Source organism: Aulostomus chinensis, chromosome 9 (genome assembly GCF_037954235.1).
Source record: "Aulostomus chinensis isolate RoL2024-O1b breed Wild chromosome 9, RoL_Achi_v1.0, whole genome shotgun sequence".
Lineage (NCBI taxonomy): Eukaryota > Metazoa > Chordata > Actinopteri > Syngnathiformes > Aulostomidae > Aulostomus > Aulostomus chinensis.
The window spans coordinates 661,648-680,000 of NC_141328.1; the positions used below are offsets into that span (position 1 = coordinate 661,648).

The following is an 18,353-nucleotide window of genomic DNA, read 5'->3' on the forward strand; positions in this document are numbered from 1 at the left end:
TGGCAGAACCCAAACCAGACCTTCTCTCGTCGCAGTTGAACATTTCAGCTACTTCCTGTAACGGCTGCGAGTTGCTGAGGGTGAAAAATGAGCCTGTGACGCTGATTACTTTTCACTTTCCTCCTTTTAAACAGTTGTTCACTGTGAATCTGACATTTTGATAGCAGTCCCATTCTCAGTGTAGGGAGGAACCAATCAACCCTCACGCTGATGAGTGTGTTAACTGAAGTTAACTGTTACTGAAGGGCGAGGCATCAGAAAACAGATTGATGAAAGGTCACAAACTAAAGTAGAGAGACGTCAGGCAGCAGCAGACCTGCGGTAAACAGATTTGTTCCTGGCAGCTTATTGTATTAGCCACATTGATTTTGTCCATCTGCAGTGTGTCAACAACGTGATGCATTCAGGGTCACGCCCGCTGCCTCTGATGTTCCTCAACAGATGGATTTGGATGAATATTGATTTTCTCCCAAGAGCCTTTGGTGCGTAAAGAAACCTCCTGTTGTCAGTCAGCGGCGGCGCATGAGGCTGATATGTGGTTGTGTATTTTCCAGTAGATTAAGTTGTTAGAAGGTGATACTTCCTGTCTATTTAGCTCACACTGACGGGTGAAGGGGGACGTGCAGGACGCTGGCGGCATCGTGGACACAGGGATATGATGGTGGCGGCACCGAGTCAGGTCAGTGTCACTGTTGGCCTTGCTGGAAACTTCCAGAAGTGGCTTTATTGTAACGGTAGGACACAGAAACTATTGTGATTTGAATGAAATCATACTGCAACACCATGGCTGTAGACAGAAGAGTCGTTTTGGAATTTCATTTTCATCTGAGATGGTGCTGATGTGACTTCAGCGACCAGGTCACGTGGAACGAGCACCACTGGTGTGAGGAGACTCCAGAGTCAAAGACTTCAGCAGTGAGTCCGTGGGACTCGTTGTGCTGGAAACTCTCCTCCTCATTTCTGATGATCCGTTCATTTACATTAAGTTACATGGAATGGATTGTTTTTTCATTGATTCGATTTTTCTAAAGGGCAGCACGGTGGAGCAGTGGTCCTCCCTGTGGCCCCCCATCAAGAAGGTTGTGGGTGGAGCAGTGGTCCTCCCTGTGGCCCCCCATCAAGAAGGTTGTGGGTGGAGCAGTGGTCCTCCCTGTGGCCCCCCATCAAGAAGGTTGTGGGTGGAGCAGTGGTCCTCCCTGTGGCCCCCCATCAAGAAGGTTGTGGGTGGAGCAGTGGTCCTCCCTGTGGCCCCCCATCAAGAAGGTTGTGGGTGGAGCAGTGGTCCTCCCTGTGGCCCCCCAGCAAGAAGATTGTGGGTGGAGCAGTGGTCCTCCCTGTGGCCCCCCATCAAGAAGATTGTGGGTGGAGCAGTGGTCCTCCCTGTGGCCCCCCATCAAGAAGGTTGTGGGTGGAGCAGTGGTCAGCACTGTGGCCCCCATCAAGAAGGTTGAGGGTGGAGCCCCGGCTGCAGCACGGGGTCTTTCTGGGTGAGTCTCCATGTTCTCCCTGTTCCTGCTGGGTTCTCTCTGGTACTCCAGCTTCCTCCACAGTCCAAAGACATCAAGAGGGACCAGGTTAATCCAGACTCTAAATTGACCGTAGGCGTGGCTGGGAGAGCCAATGGTTGTCTGTCTCTGTATGTTGGCCCTGCCATGGACTGGTGACCTGTCCAGGGGGAAGGCTGCTGGGATAGGCTCCACCCCCACCACCCTGAACAGGAGGAGAGGGAGAACATGGAGGGATGGAGGGGTGGATGGATGGATGGATGGATGTGTTTGGGAGGAAGCTGGAGTACCAGAGAGAACCCAGCAGGAACAGGGAGAACATGGAGACTCACACAGAAAGACCCCCACACCCACAACCTTCTTGCTGGGGGCCCACAGTGAGGACCACTGCTCCCCAATCCTTCTGTCATACTTAACCATTTATATGAAATTGTAAAATAAATGATGTGGAGGTGCTGGAGCGCCCTCTGCTGTTCACACTTGTCACATCATTTTTAATTACCATCAGTATTTTTCTCTGAGTTTTATCAGATGGTCAAAGATTTTTGATACCAGCAAATATCAGACAACATAGTTGTTTTCTGGTGGAGGTAAATCTGGGGCTGGTGTATCAGATATGGAGGGTGGAGCAATGAGGCAATGGAGGACGGAGCTATGACACAATAGAGGTTGGAGGGATGGGAGGGTGGAGCTATGTGAAGTTGATGGCAGCGTGATTATTTGGTCTGTGTCTAAGCCAGTCAAAGTGTCGCCTCACGTTGCTTAGTTGAGTAGTTTTTGTCGTACTTGAACACATTTGACTGAAATCCAATGTGGGGGCGACTGCTGACCCTCAGCTCAGGGTGTCAGGATTTTAGTCACAAGCTCTTGTTGAGACTTCCAGCAGGTTGAATACTTGTTGGACCGGCACAGACGCGAAGGCCAACCGGCAGCACAAATACTGTCGGTTTGCCAGCACCAAGCTGCGGCTGCTCGCGCTCTCCTCCCTGAGAGCCAGCAAACAGTCCAGTCCTTCTCCTCTGGATGAACATTTCCATGAACCCACAAATTTACATTTGGCGAGACAGAAGTGGACAGTTCCTGTTCACATTATAAACCAGAAACAGCTGTGCTCCGCTTCTGATGAGGCAACCTGAATCTGATAACGCCCACAGAAACGCTGAGTTTATGCAGGTGGCTGCAAGCAGGTTTGAGCAGCCCATTAACATTCATGGAAACACCCACCCCGCGACTTCAGACTTGTCTCAGCCTCGCAGGGACACCCCAGCTCAGGGGGAAGACACTGTCCTCGGGATGTTAATTACCCAGACTGCATTTCATTTCACGGTGAGTCCCGCTGCTCATGTCTTTCACCTCATGTTGTACTCCAGCAGCCCGAGACTTTGATGCTCTCAGATAAAACCTTAATTGGTCAAACCTCAATTCTACAATTTCACAGCTTTCTGCCGCCGCCGCTGCTCCGTGACGAGCAGCTGAGGATGAACTCCTCTGACTCCTCGACAGTAGAAGGAAGATGGGCTCTACTCAGGAACACCTTTGGCTTCTCTGAAGGGGAGGGAGGCCTTCTGAGGAGTTTGGACTCAGTTCCACTTTAAATATGCAAATGGGAGCTGCCGTCGGCACAGGAACAAGTGTCACGGCGTGCGCCACAGTGTCATCAGACAGTATAGACTATGAACAGTTTAGGCCTGGGACTACGTGCAGAGTGACGCCCCCCCGTGCGGGTCAGTCCTCTGAGGTCACGCCTCGCCCTGCCGTCTTATTTCCACTTCTGCTTCCCTTTGCCCCGACAGCCTTGCAGTGCCACACCAGTTCATCTGGTTTATTTGTAAGTTGTTCAGTGTTTATTTGCTGCAACTCCAATCTCATGTTCAGCTGCTGCTTTAATACACAGTAACTCAACACAAGTCCTACCGGCCACACAGAGGCTGTGGTCGGAGGCTACGCTTTGAGTCTGGATGCATGGACTTGTGGTCCAGCAGGAAGTTGCCTGGCCAGGTGGACATGGTATGAGACGTGGGAAGCAAAGTACTGTAAAACTTCAATTCATAGCCTCAGCTTTCATTTGCTGAAATCACTGAGTTTGACAGGCGTTCATATCTGCAACAGACCTTTAATTCCTTTAAGCCAAACCTGCTAAGCGTAGATGGGAAACACCAAATCACTGCCCTGGAGCACTGCTCATTGGTCAGGAGAACAATGGTTGTTCAACATGTGTGAGGTGGAACATGTCATATTTATTTCATGACCATTTTTAAACCCCAAGTTTTGGCTGTCAGAGCCATTGCCCCCCCCCCCCCGACAATCACACACATTGTCATCACAACATCACGCGTGTTCACAGGGATCATGTGACAGTATATTAGCTGTGTGACTGGACAGCTACAGTAAACTCAGACTTAGCAAGATGACATCAGCAAGGAGTTTCCCATTGTTGCTGTCAGTGACCACCTGTGACTGGGAGGGCCCTCCATTTCCACTGCAGACCTCCATGATCTCCGCTGTGTTTGTCACATTTCTCCATCTCTCACTTTCTCTGTCAGTTCATTTTCGCTCTCCTTTTGCCTCCGGTACATGTTGCCAGAAAAAACAAGCTAATGTCACGATGCTACATGTGAGCTAGCAGGCTGTTGCTGAAGCGACAGGCTGCCGATGTGTTGGCAGCAATGTTCCACTATGTCCGTGTTCCACTGCTGCTTCCATGTTTCGCTGCTGCGACGGTGTTCCAGTGTGTCCGTGTCTGAGCGAAGCCTTTGGCCCTGGGAGGAATTCTCTTGCTCTACCCAGTTTAAAAAAATCAGGAAATGGCACAGAACTTCACTCACTGACAGATATTCACTGTGGACTGGACAGAAATCAGCTCAAAGCTCAACTTCTGGAATCAACAATGTTAGAAAACTAAGACTCAACAACCCTCGGTGTTTGAAATGGTGAGTGGTGCTCATCGGCGTGCGGAGCAACACCGGGCCAGTTAGGGGACAGCCTCTAATTGGGACTCTGCTCTGAGCTAAAGTGTTACCTGAATGCATATTTAAAGATGGCGACATACACCAACGTTTCAGTGCTGCATTGATGCAGATGGCTGGTTGGTCACTGAACAGAGGTGCCGCTATCGTCCCTCCCTGAGCAGACGGGAAAACACACCTGGTGACAGAAGAGGATCTTTTATTACCAAGTTTTGTACACCGCTGAACAGCCGCCAATCAGGGAGTGGCCTTGACTCACCTGTGACTGGAGCACAACACACCCAGGCACGTGAACATTCATTATGACTCGACCACATGGAGAAAAACCTCCACTTCACGAGTCCATCAAGGTTCCAGGCCCCGGGCCTGCAAACTGGCCGCTCTGAGTCTTCAACAGTAATTGAAGGGAATCAAAGGCTGAATGACGACTGACCATCGCTTCGATGGGTCCGCGGGCGGTTCGCCATCTGAATTCTGAGTAGAGCCGTGTGGGGTTTTTTGCTTTGGGGAGGCATAGAAATGAGAGAACCTGCTGTGGAGGCAGATGAAGGTGTTGGTACGTGATAGCGTGGCGGCGGAGGTATTGATTAAAGAGCTGGCTGCACTTGTTAATGTTTGAAGCTGCTTCTAATGGAGGCCTTTGAAGCTGAGCGGTTTGAAGCGCTCTGACGTGGCGTTAAGCTCAGTCAGGACCAGAAAAACTCAAAACAACTTCCATCCAAATACTCGCTGGTATGAATACATCTGAATAAAAACAAGCCTGGTTGGAGAAGATCCACCTGGAGCTGTGGAAGTCAGCAGATGGAAAGACGGTGTGCTGCTACAAATGAGAGCCTCGTTCACAGTGGAGCTGGAGAGACGTTTCTCGCCGACTTTTCTCGCCGACTTGGAGGCTGAGCTGAACGGTCCTTTCCTGCAACCGAGCTGCGCTACCACCCGAGGATGTGATTAATCATAGAGATATGGAATCAATGTGAGGATCGGCAGTGTTGTAATCCCAAAATGGATTATGAACAGGTGATGAGGATCAAACAAGAACTGACTCTTCTCAACCTCCAAACTTCATCTGGAGGACATTGGATGAGAATAAAGGAAGACTGAATGCACAGGTCTCTGCATCAGTAGAACCAGACTGAGAACTAAAACGTGGCCCGACTTCCCTGCCGGTGCACAGACAGGTGGCACGACTTGGAACAGTGGAAAGAAGTCATCTCAATCTAAACGTGGAAACTTCGATCACATTTTCAGACCGTGATGCTTCTGTTTCTGGCCATCATTCAGACGTTAGCTACGCCCGATGGGGCGAAGGAGCTGGTAGCAGTGAAGTCTTGTTCAGGCCGTCCCAGCAGATCTGAGTTTATCCAGCGGAGCGTCTGTCCTCATGGTTGGTTTGTCATTAATTGTTCAACCTTCTGACTCAATTTCTCTTCCTGGTGCATCCAACATGCTAACACTCCCCCTGCTGTGTTGCTCCATCGCTGCATCTTCAGGTTCTGATTTCTGAAGAAAGTCCTTCATGTATCAGCGGAGGCCTGCAGGCCAGTGGACCCTGTTCACCATGTTAGTAGCACACGTGGTGGTCCGACTCGACCCCTCACTGTAGGTTCAGTCTGGGCATCTGGAGTACTTAGGTGGTGCTGGAGCTGCTCTTTAGTTCAGGGGGTTAGACCCTCAGAAGCCTGTGCTAGAGGGAGTGCGGTTCTCCCGCCTGCCGTCTTTGCTCGGCCAGGCAAATGTTCAGGGCCTCGATGGGCTCATGACAATGTGAGCTGCAGTTTACCTCCTGAGTCTCGTACTTCCCGACAGGTCACCAGGGTGGTGCAGGGACAAGATCTGGCAACGACTAATGCTGGGGTGACAAAGGTGCATTACTGGAAGCTGCCACAAGGTGGTGCAGTAGAGAGCTGCTAGGAGAGCACATTGGAGCCTGCTGGAACCAGGCAGCTGTGCTACACGTGTTGCTTATAAAAAATGGAATACAAACGTTCCAGAATTGGCAAGAATGTCACTGTGCATCTGCAGGTGTCAGCAGGAAAGAAAAGAAATGAGATACACACACACACACACACACACACACACACACACACACACACACACTGTTGCTGAGCAGGGAGATATTTGGTTCCCAGTGAGTCACTGCAAGGAGTGTCAGCAAACCTGGCTTTAACCGCTCGCCATAAAACACTGTAACACACACACACACACACACACACACACACACACACACACACACACACACACACACACACACACACACACCCTGCTACCTGTGGAGACGTGTTTCAGAGAGATTCTTGACTTTCTACAAGAATGCAGAATGTTTCTCTGCAGCTGGTAGGAACCAGGAGCGACGGTCACATCAGCTGACGTTCCTGCATCACTGTCCTGTCAGGTTCCTCCCAATCTCACTGGCTGAGGGGGCTGATATTTGTCCATATTGATCATTGGTAAAGGTTGACTCAGTCACTGCTCAGTCAATCCTGCTGGCGTGTGACTGGGCCTGGCCATCCTGGGTGATGGGACCAGGTTACCCAGTGCAGCTCCCTCCATCTGTCCCGCTGTTTCCCTCCTCTCAGCGCCATCTGTTGGTCATTATGTTGTTAGCAGCAGTCAGGGGACTGTCCTCATCTAATGACCCCAGCCATGAGACCACGGCCAGAGGCACTCGTGTCCTTGATGGGTTGGGTTTTTGTTCCACAAGTCAGACTTGTCGTGCTTTTTCTTTCATTCTTGTTGGCTCTGGCACGATGAGACGAGTGGAACCAGACAGCTCGGTCTCGTCCCCACACGCCGTAGAACTTCTGCTGTCTGGCATCCCTGTCATGATTTACAAATGAAGCAGTTTAAAGTCCCTTTTAGACCTTTGCAACTTATTCATGCCAAACAAAATCTTCAATCACTTTGTCTAAAGCTTTGGACCATCAGTGGCATTGGCGTGTGATCACCTTGGATAAAGGTTCTGAACCATGGATCAGTAGCGGGACCCAGGAGCTTGCAACAGCCCTGATTCTCTAGTCAGCCATGAAAATCCTGATGGAGAGAAGGCAGAAAAAATATTTAGCGTCTCAAGATGTTTTTGTAAGTGGGAAGTTGAAATTCTCAGATCAGAGCTGCTGAAATTGGTGATTTTCTGATGATTTGTAAATCAAACCCATCACTCACATGACCACCATCACGGTGGTCATAGATGTAGAACGGCGGTATCGTTCTCTGCGTCGGGAAGCTTGTCGGGAGATGTGACGACTGTGTAGAAACTAGTTTGTTCTGAAAGTGGCTTGAATTGCGATGAATGAATCGTCTCCTCCTGCATCATCGTCTGCTGATGTCACCAAGCACATGACGGCATTACAGGGTTTCCTGTCACGCCCATCTGACATCAGAGGTGTGGAGATGTGGCGAAGTCCAGGACGGATGAAGTTCCATCATGCGTGTGTGAACTGAGCTATTAGAGACAGTTTCAAGTTCATATTGAGTGTCTCACACACACACCTTCTAACGGTAGGTCAGACACACACAGACACACGCACACACACACACACACACACTCTTCTGATAACGGTAGGGCAGACACACACAGACACACGCACACACACACACACACACACTCTTCTGATAACGGTAGGGCAGACACACACGTCAGAGTTCTTCTCTGCTGCAGCTGCAGGTTCATTCTGCTCCGGCTCTTCTGGTCGGTGTGAGTCTGCACAAGTTCTGACTCGTGGGTGTGGCCAGACAGCAGAGTGTCATGAGAACATTCTCTCGTACCTTGTGAGTCTGAATGTATCCATCATCCATCATTCATCCACCCATCATCCACCCATCATCCACCCATCATCCACCTATCATCCACCCATCATCCACCCATCATCCACCCATCATCCACCTATCATCCACCCATCATCCACCCATCATCCACCCATCATCCACCTATCATCCACCCATCATCCACCTATCATCCACCCATCATCCACCTATCATCCACCTATCATCCACCCATCATCCACCCATCATCCACCCATCATCCACCCATCATCCACCTATCATCCACCCATCATCCACCCATCATCCACCTATCATCCACCCATCATCCACCTATCATTCACCCATCATCCACCCATCATCCACCCATCATCCACCTATCATCCACCCATCATCCACCCATCATCCACCCATCATCCACCTATCATCCACCTATCATCCACCCATCATCCACCCATCATCCACCCATCATCCACCTATCATCCACCCATCATCCACCCATCATCCACCCATCATCCACCTATCATCCACCCATCATCCACCCATCATCCACCCATCATCCATCCATCCATGCACCCATCATTCATCCATCCCTCCAGCATCCATCCATCTATCATCCATCCATCTATCATCCATCCACCGTCATCCATCCATCATCATCCATCTATCATCCATCCATTCATCCATCCATCCACCCATCATCCATCCATCATCATCCATCGATCATCCATCCATTCATCCATCCATCCGTCATCCATCCATCTATCATCCATCTATCTGTCATCCATCATCATCCATCCACCCATCATCCATCCATCTATCATCCATCTATCTGTCATCCATCATCATCCATCCATCCGTCATCCATCCATCTATCATCCATCTATCTGTCATCCATCATCATCCATCCATCCGTCATCCATCCATCTATCATCCATCTATCTGTCATCCATCATCATCCATCCACCCATCATCCATCTCTCCATTTTTCTATACCTCTTATCCATTAAGGGTCATGGAGGGGTGGAGCCTATCCCAGCTGTCATTGGGTGAGAGGCAGGTTCACCCTGGACGGGTCACCAGTCCATCACAGGGCCATCAGGAGCAATTAGGGGTTCAGTATCTTGCTCAAGGACACTTGGACATGGTCACCGGGGGAAGTGGGGATCGAACCAGCGACCCTTCAGTTGCTCGACGGCCACTCTACCTCCGAGCCACGCCGCTCCAAGCGTATCAAGCATGTTTACTGGTCATTACAGTCCATCCCTCTGCAGATGTTGGTGCATATAAAAGCAGCTCCTGGGTCTCTCACCTCCATGTGTGTTTACGGCGCTAGCTCGCATCCTCACGTGTGTTTCACGAGAGCTCAGACAGTTCATTTGACTTCAGTGTAAGTGACAGGTCGTGTTAGCCAATCAGAAAGGAGTTGCTGAAGCCAGCAGGTTGACTCCGGGTCTTGCTGTCATCTGTAATGTGACTGTGAAGGCCACTGATGTCCCAGCAGCTGCCGGTGTTTCCTGCGCAGCCATGAGTCTGTTGTAGTCCATCACTGGCAGACTGCTGTTCGTGTGCTCTGGTGTGGACCACAACAAGCGGGCCAACCCCACCTGTTCCCCCTGCGAGTCTGGGTCAATCTCACCCCAATGTCAGAAACAAAGCAGAGGGTTATGAATGTCTGTGTGCAACATTTGTTCATTTTTAAACAAAATAACAGATCGCATGAAAGGAAGACGACATCAGCGTTGATGTCTCCAGCACGACAGTTTCAGCCAGTCAGAAAGACTTCTGCTTCTGCCCCTTTGATGCCCCTCTGGAATGGAGTTGTGTGTGATCCACCTGAGTCCGAGCACTGAGGAACTGCATTCCCACCAAATAGAAACCAAGCAAAAGTCTGACATGGCGCTTGATGTGGACGAGTCAGACAGCAGCGGTTGTGAAAAGCTGCTACCAGAACCACAACAATCGAGACGCATCCAAATGAAGTCCTCATTGTTCTAACAAATCTGTGTAAATATGTTGTGATAGTTCAGACTTGGTGTTCATCTCCTCGTCTGTTGGGGTCAGCAAGGTCACCGCAGCATCTCCAACACATGGATCTTCTTTAATCTGGATCTTTGCATTTAAATCCTCCAGCTGGATGATCAGGGTCCCACTTCAGAAGCAGGTTAGAGAAAACCGGAGTCTGTTCACCCTGAAAAGGGGGAAAGTCTGAGTTTCCTGTTTCAGAAAGAATGGAAACTTCAGCTTTGTGTCAGTTACTATGGTAACAGAGTCTGTGAAGCTAACCTGGTCAGGTGCCTCCAGTTTAACTGTCTCCTCCCTCTTACAGAAACACAAACATTTTTTTCATTTCTGCATTCAGTCATTCATTTACATTTTAGCATTTATATCGTCATTTTGGCAACTACATAAGATGCAGAGTCAAACATGGGACGTCTGTCTGTCAGCTATTAAAACTTCCAGATGATGTGTGTGTTAACACAGGACTGCACCTGAAGGAAACCCATCTTAGCTTCAATATCACTGCACCAGTTTCCCCTCAGAATTTATCAGGGTGATTAAATTTTGAATGAACAGAAACATTCAAAGTTACACATCAGCAGTTTTCTCTGCTTTGATGCTGCAGCCGTGTCAGTTTTTGTTTTTTGTTTTTTTACATCAAGAGTATCTTCATACTGGCGGCCCGGTGGAGCCGTGGTCCTCCCTGTGGCCCCCATCAAGAAGGTTGTGGGTGGAGCAGTGGTCCTCCCTGTGGCCCCCATCAAGAAGGTTGTGGGTGGAGCCCCGGCTGCAGCACGGGGTCTTTGTGGGTGAGTCTCCATGTTCTCCCTGTTCCTGCTGGGTTCTCTCTGGTACTCCAGCTTCCTCCACAGTCCAAAGACATCAAGAGGGACCAGGTTAATCCAGACTCTAAATTGACCGTAGGCGTGGCTGGGAGAGCCAATGGTTGTCTGTCTCTATGTGTTGGCCCTGCCATGGACTGGTGACCTGTCCAGGGGGAAGGCTGCTGGGATAGGCTCCACCCCCACCACCCTCAACAGGAGAAGAGGGAGAACATGGAGGGATGGATGATGGAGGAATGATGGAGGGATGGATGATGGAGGGATTGGTGGGTGGTATCTTCATACCCGTGTATGTTCACATGACGATTTCTAGTTCCAGAGAGGTGAAGTATGAGGGCTTCTTTCTGTTCGTGGTTGCCACAGTGACCGGCAGCTTTGGGTGGATGCTGGATTTTTATAGTGGCGTTCACAGGCTTCAGAGTGACTCAGAGTTAATACGTCGTCATCGTCGTCGTCGTCGTCGTCGTTGTCCTCCTCTTATCCGGTGGGTCCGGGTGACGGGGCAGCAGTCTCAGCAAGGAAGCCCAGACTGTCCTCTCCCTGCCACGTCCACCAGCTCTTCAGGGGAATCCTGAGGCGTTCCCAGGCCAGCCCAGAGATATAATCCCTCCAGCGTGTCCTGGGTCGGCCCTGAGGCCTCCTCCTGGTCAGACGTGCCTGAACACCTCCTGAGGGAGGCGTCCTCTCCAGATACCTGAACCACCTCCACTGACTCCTCTACCTGGAGGAGCGGCAGCTCTACTCTGAGTCCCTCCTGAAGGACGGAGCTTCTCACCCTGTCTCTAAGGGAGAGCCCAGCCTCCCTGAGGAGGAAACTCATTTCAGCCGCTTGTATTCAGGATCTTGTTCTTTCAGTCATTACCCAGAGCTCATGACCACAGGAGAGGGGTGGAACGGAGACTGACAGGTAAATGGAGAGCCTCACCTTCTGGCTAAGCTCCCTCTTCACCATAACAGACTGGTTTAGCACCCCCATCACTGCGGATGCCGCCCCAATCCGCCTGTCAATCTCCCACTCCATCCTACCCTCACTTGTGAACAAGACCCTGAGATAATTAAACACCTCCACCTGAGGTAAGACCCCCGACCTGGAGTGGGCAAACCACCCTTTTCCGGCTGAGTCAGACTTGGAGGTGCTGATTCTCATCCCAGCGGCTTCACATTTGGCTGCAAACTGTCCCAGCAAGAGCTGGAGGTCGTGGCCTGATGGAGCTAAGAGGACCACCTCATCCACAAAAAGCAGAGACGACACCCTCCCACCACCAAACTCGACCCCCCCTCCACCATCCGGCTGCGCCTAGAAATTCTGTCCATAATATTTATGAACAGAACCAGAGTTAATACGTTCAACTCAAATCAGCTGCCCTGAAACCAAAAACTCTGAGTTTCTGGCTCCAAGGTTTACAGTGCCACACCAAAACAGTCAATATCAGATCATCAAGATTTGATCTACCTCATGAATATGTGTTTGGGGGAATTTTGTGTCACACGTCAACTGACGTCTGACACCACATGACGGAGCTGAAGTGAATTCATGAGGTTGCAACAGCAACACGTCACTTGCAAGCAGCTTTAATCTGAAATCAAGCAGGATTTTAATGTGAAAGGCCACAGGAAGCTGAGAGAATGTTTGCTGGTCTGAGTCTATGTTGTGAAATATTTGTTAGTGTTCTGAAACCTTGAAGCATCTCCGGATGTAGCAGAGTGACCTGGGATTAAACACCATCAGATTATGTCTGCAGCATCACACACTATTTTTAGTTGCAACCTGAAACAGATGCAGGGTAATCCACCGCACTAAAGTTCAGTCAGTTCATCCACGACAACAGGACTGTGTGTGTGTGTGAGTGTGTTATGCCATGACAGGGATGTTGAAGGAGACAGTGACCTCCTTTCTATCAGAGCCAGAGCTGTAGATGAGGATGATGTGCAGCATTCACTTGTGTTGCAGAGGTCAAGGCAGTGATTGGAGGAGGAGCAGCAGAAGCAGCAGAGGAGGAGCAGGAGGTCTTGTCTCTCTCACAGAAGACTGACACTTCAAGTACCAGGCTACTGCTGTCGAAAGAGAACCTTTCTGACTCAGATCAAGGCCACCGCATTCGAGGATCATGGTTTAATGGCCGCCTCTGCTCAACCTTCTTCTTTGGACTAATTCTTGAATAAACATACTGCTCTCCCTTCCTCCTCCTCCTGTCAGCTGTTGATGCGAAGGGTGTAACTGGACTTCTGTGAAAGTCAGGGACAACCACATGGCTTCTCGACCGCATGTGCCCTCCTCTAGTTAAATTATGTCTGCATGTCCTCCGTCCCCTCCTGACTGACTGTCCAGCTCTGTTCCCTTGAGCTGCTATCAACCTACCCTGAGAACCCAGGGACCAAGCCGGACAGCTATGAGAGCAACAGACCCATCTTCAATCTCCCATTTGGGGCACAACTCCTTGAGCAGGCGGTTGCTATCCAGCTCCAGGTCCATCTCTCCAAGGTTCATATGAGGAGCTTTCAGTCAGGATTCAGGGGATATTATAACACTGAGACAACCCTGACCAAGCCATTAAATGACCTGCTCCAGATTACAGTATTCCTCTTCTGCTTAACGTCATCATCTCCTACTGAACAGACTGAAGGCTCTAATTGGTCTCACCAGCACCCCATTATCATGGTTTAAGCCCGACCCCACAGCTGCACAACAATTTGTCACCATTGGTAGTTTCACATCTCCCGCAATTTCCCATCACATGGTGTCCCCCAGGGTTCAGTTCTTGGTCCGGGCCTGGGTTGCAGGGGCAACAGCCTCAGCAAGGAAACCCAGACTGCCCAGAAAACCAGATATAATCCCTCCAGTGTGTCCTGGGTTGGCCATGAGGCCTCCTCCTGGTCAGACATACCTGGAACACCTCCTGAGGGAGGCGTCCTCACCAGATGCCTGAACCACCTCCACTGACTCCTCTACCTGGAGGAGCAGCAGCTCTACTCTGAGTCCCTCCTGAAGGACTGAGCTTCTCACCCTGTCTCTAAGGGAGAGCCCAGCCTCCCTGAGGAGGAAACTCATTTCAGCCGCTTGTATTCAGGATCTTGTTCTTTCAGTCATTACCCAGAGCTCATGACCACAGGAGAGGGGTGGAACGTAGACTGACAGGTAAATGGAGAGCCTCACCTTCTGGCGAAGCTCCCTCTTCACCATAACACACGAGCATCACCATCCCAATCCACCTGTCAATCTCCCGCTCCATCCTACCCTCACTCGTGAACAAGACCCTGAGATATTTAAACTCCTCCACCTGAGGCAGGACCTCCCCCCCGACCTGGAGTGGGCAGGCCACTCTTTTCCGGCTGAGGACCAGGGCCTCAGACTTGGAGGTGCTGATTCTCATCCCAGCCGCTTCACATTTGGCTGCAAACTGTCCCAGCAAGAGCTGGAGGTCGTGGCCTGATGGAGCTAAGAGGACTATGTCATCTGCAACAAGCAGAGAAGACACCCTCCCGCCACCAAACTTGACCCCCCCACCTCCACCCCACTGCACCTAGAAATTCTGTCCATCAAAGTTGCCAAGTTGCCGCCTTCCCCCCTGAGGCTACAGATGGTTTGCAGAACCTTTTCGGAGCCAATCAATAGTCATCCTCCATGGCCTCACAGAACTCCTCCCACACCCCGAGTTTTTGCCTCAGCAACCATGGCCACACATGGCTTGGCCCACCAGCACTGGTTGGCTTTCTCTGGAGACCCACAAACCAGCAATGCCCCATAGGCCTCCTTCTTCAGCCTGACGGCTCTCCTCACCTCTGGTGTCCACCAGAGGGTTTGGGTATTACCTCCGCGACTGGCCCCAGCGGCCTTGCGGCCACAGCTCACAACAGCCACCTCGACGATGGCAGAGCAGATAAGGGTCTGTTGGCACCCACTGCCCCCCACCGCACCCGAGATGTGGTCAAAGCTCTGCCAGAGGTGGGAGGTGAAGATCACTCTGACTGGTTCTTCTGCCAGGCGTTCCCAGGAAACCCTCACTACTCGTTTCGGCCTGCCGGGTCTGCGCGGCGTCTTCCCCTGTCACCTGATCCAACTCACCACCAGATGGTGATCAGTTGACAGCTCAGCTCCTCTCTTCACCTGAGTGTCCAGAACATACGGCCGCAGGTCAAATGATACGACTATAAAATCGATCATTGACCTGCGACCTAGGACGTACTGGTGCCACGTGCACTGGTGGACATCCTTATGTTCTAACATGGTGTTAGTTATGGACAAACTGTGACTCACACAGAAGTCCAATAACTGAACACCACTCAGGTTCAGGTCGGGCCGTTCCTCCCAGTCACAACCCTACAGTTCACGCTGTCATTGCCCTCATGAGCACTGAAGTTCCCCAGTAGGACAGTGGAGTCCCCAGTCAGGGGCCATCCAGCACCCTCCCCAGGGACTCCAGAAAGGGTGTGTGTGTGTGTGTGTGTGTGTGTGTGTGTGTGTGTGTGTGTGTGTGTGTGTGCGCGCGTGTGTGGTGGTCATTGATTCTTGTTCCTGGCCTCATAGATGTCGCGTGGCCTTTCTTCACTGATGTCCCCACACTAAAGCAACAGTGTGACGGAGCGACTCCTTACATGTCTCTGGTTGACAGGAAATCCTTCCAGTGTGGCGATGTGGCCTTCAAAATAAAGTCAGGAATGTGTTGTATGTTTCTGTCAGAGATGCTTTGAAAGTTTTATTTTTCAACCTTTGGACAGGAGTCAAGCGATTCTGGTGTTAGCTAAGCGAACCACTCTCTGATGTGGCTCTACATGAACTAACAGCTGCTCTCTTCAGTTGTTGCTGCCGCATCACCACGGCCGACCGACGCGTGGACGAACGCCCCCAGATGCTGAAAGCTGCTGTTCACGTCCCTGGACCGCCCGTCACTACATCTCTGCTGGGATTACTAGCCTGCTAGCCTTGTCTCTGTGGAACAAAACCTATGTTTATGCTACTACCTCAACATAAGAGTGCACTGTGTAGTTCTATAGTTCACACTACCACAGTATTTAACCTTTTCATATTTCTACCCAGATTTTTGGATCTCAATAATTGTCCATAAGTTGCTCAGCTGTTGTGTTTGGATCAGGAACTTCTCGTGTTCAGCACTCATGAGTTGGTTCTGTTTCATGTGTGTCAGGTAAACCTGCAGAACCTACATGCGCGTTGTTGTCAGCGTTGACATGAGAGCAGCTGGCTTTATCTCATGTTGGCCTCATCTTTGCTCTGCTTGTGTGTGTGTGTGTGTGTGTGTGTGTGTGTGTGTGTGTGTCTGTGTGTCTGTGTGTCTGTGAGGGGGGGGATGTCAGTGTCTCTGTCCATCACTGACAGATACCCTGTCACTCAACAATGTTGCGATGCTTCTAGTCACTGGAATGTCCAAACAGAGGCACTGGGCGAGAGATGTGTCCTGTCAACCCTCCAGTGAGGAGGAGGGGGAGCCGGAGGCAGGAAGGGAGGATGATGGCAGATGTGAATGGAGGAAAACTACTGATTAGCATATTTACAGAGTATTGATTAGACACTCATCATTCTTAACTCTCAATAAACTGGCTGTTTTTGTAAAGTTTCTACTCAAAAAAATATTGCTGCTGTGTTTGGATTTTATTTTCTCATTGATTTTTACTTGTTGGTTCTATAGCCCATATTAAATGTAACCAAAACAAACAAACAAATCATGAAGCACACATTTAACCTTTGACCTTATGAACGGTTCCCTTGTAGAAGAAGTATTTGTGGCGTTTGAGAAGGACCGTAATGAATGGATGTTGATTGTTGTCTTCCATATCCACGCTGCCTCTGATTGGATGGATGATCCTTCTTGATCTCATTGGCTCGTTCTTCACCGAGACTCTTGACTTGTAACATCATGTGATCTGGAGGACAGTGGAACACAGGTAGATGATGGAGAGACAAACATCTTCACTACTCTGATGAATCTACGGCCACTTTACTTCACCGACTGTGTATATGTGTGTGCGTATGTTTGTATATGTGTATGTATGTATGTGTATGTGTGTATGTATGTGTATGTATGTATGTGTGTATGTGTGTATGTATGTGTATGTATGTATGTGTGTATGTGTGTGTACGTGTGTATTTACGTGTGTATGTATATGTGTGCATTTATGTATGTTAATGTATATATGTGTTTATGTATGTGTGTGTGTGTGCGTGCGCGTGCGTGTGTGTGTGTGTGTGTGTGTGTGTGTGTGTGTGTGTGTGTGTGTGTGTGTGTGTGTGTGTGTGTGTGTGTGTGTGAACTGACCATCCTGCCTGTGGGCTAATTAACCACTCACCATGTATTTATTCCACCACACATTGGATTTCTGTTGCCATGGTTACCAACACATCCCTGCTCTGTCTCTATCTACTTCTGTCGGCCCACAGAGGATGGACGGCTCTGACCAGACACACACACTCACACACACACACACACACACACACACACACACACACACACACACACACACACACACATTACAGTCGTACAGTCTGAAGCCTGCTGCTCGTTGCTTAGTGACGGCTAATTTGCCGCCAGCTGTTAACAGTGAGTGTGTACTCACTGTTAACAGCTGATCTGGGGTCTGTCCTCACCTGGACCAAATCTGATCCAAACACAACAAAGATCTCCCCATTTACCAAACTCACAAATTACATTTTGATTCTTCTTCTTCTTCTTGTCAACCCCGACGGCTGATACAGAGGTTCTGCCTGTGCTGGGTCACCAGGACCGCCAGGACCACGAGGTGAGACCTTTCCCGCAGAAATCTATCTGATCCGAGAGAAGTCCAAGTCAAGTCAAATCAAGCCAATTTTATTTCTACAACACCGAATCACAACAAAAGTTCTCTCATGACACTTTACAGGTAGAGCAGGTCCAGCACCTCCCTCCTTCAATGAACCTCCACCCAACAATTCTCCATCAGCAGCACATCCTGCAACAGCAGCCACCAGAACCTTCCTTTACCAGCAGGAAGGTGGAGCAGATCCAGGATCAGTGGGGACGGAGAGAGAGCAGGAGAGCAGGACAGAGACAAAGACAGAGAATGGAGGAGGACAGGGAGACAGAAGGAGAGAGAGGGACAGAGATGAAGAGAGAGAGAAAGGAGGAGAGACTGATGGACAGAGACAAAGACAGAGAATGGAGGAAGACAGAGATAAAGAGAGAGAGGGACAGAGATAAAGAGAGAGAGAAAGGAGGAGAGACTGATGGACAGAGACAAAGACAGAGAATGGAGGAAGACAGAGAGACAGAAGGAGAGAGAGGGACAGAGAT

General features: G+C 50.1%; 1 long non-coding RNA gene across 1 annotated transcript; it reads left to right on the plus strand.

The window, feature by feature from the left end:
• Nucleotides 1–278: 278 nt before the first annotated feature.
• On the plus strand, nucleotides 279–13,245 carry LOC147255290 (uncharacterized). The gene is made up of 3 exons (XR_015117695.1): nucleotides 279–482; nucleotides 596–679; nucleotides 13,025–13,245. It is a non-coding gene; the product is annotated as an uncharacterized LOC147255290 (long non-coding RNA).
• The last annotated feature ends 5,108 nt before the right edge of the window (nucleotides 13,246–18,353 follow it).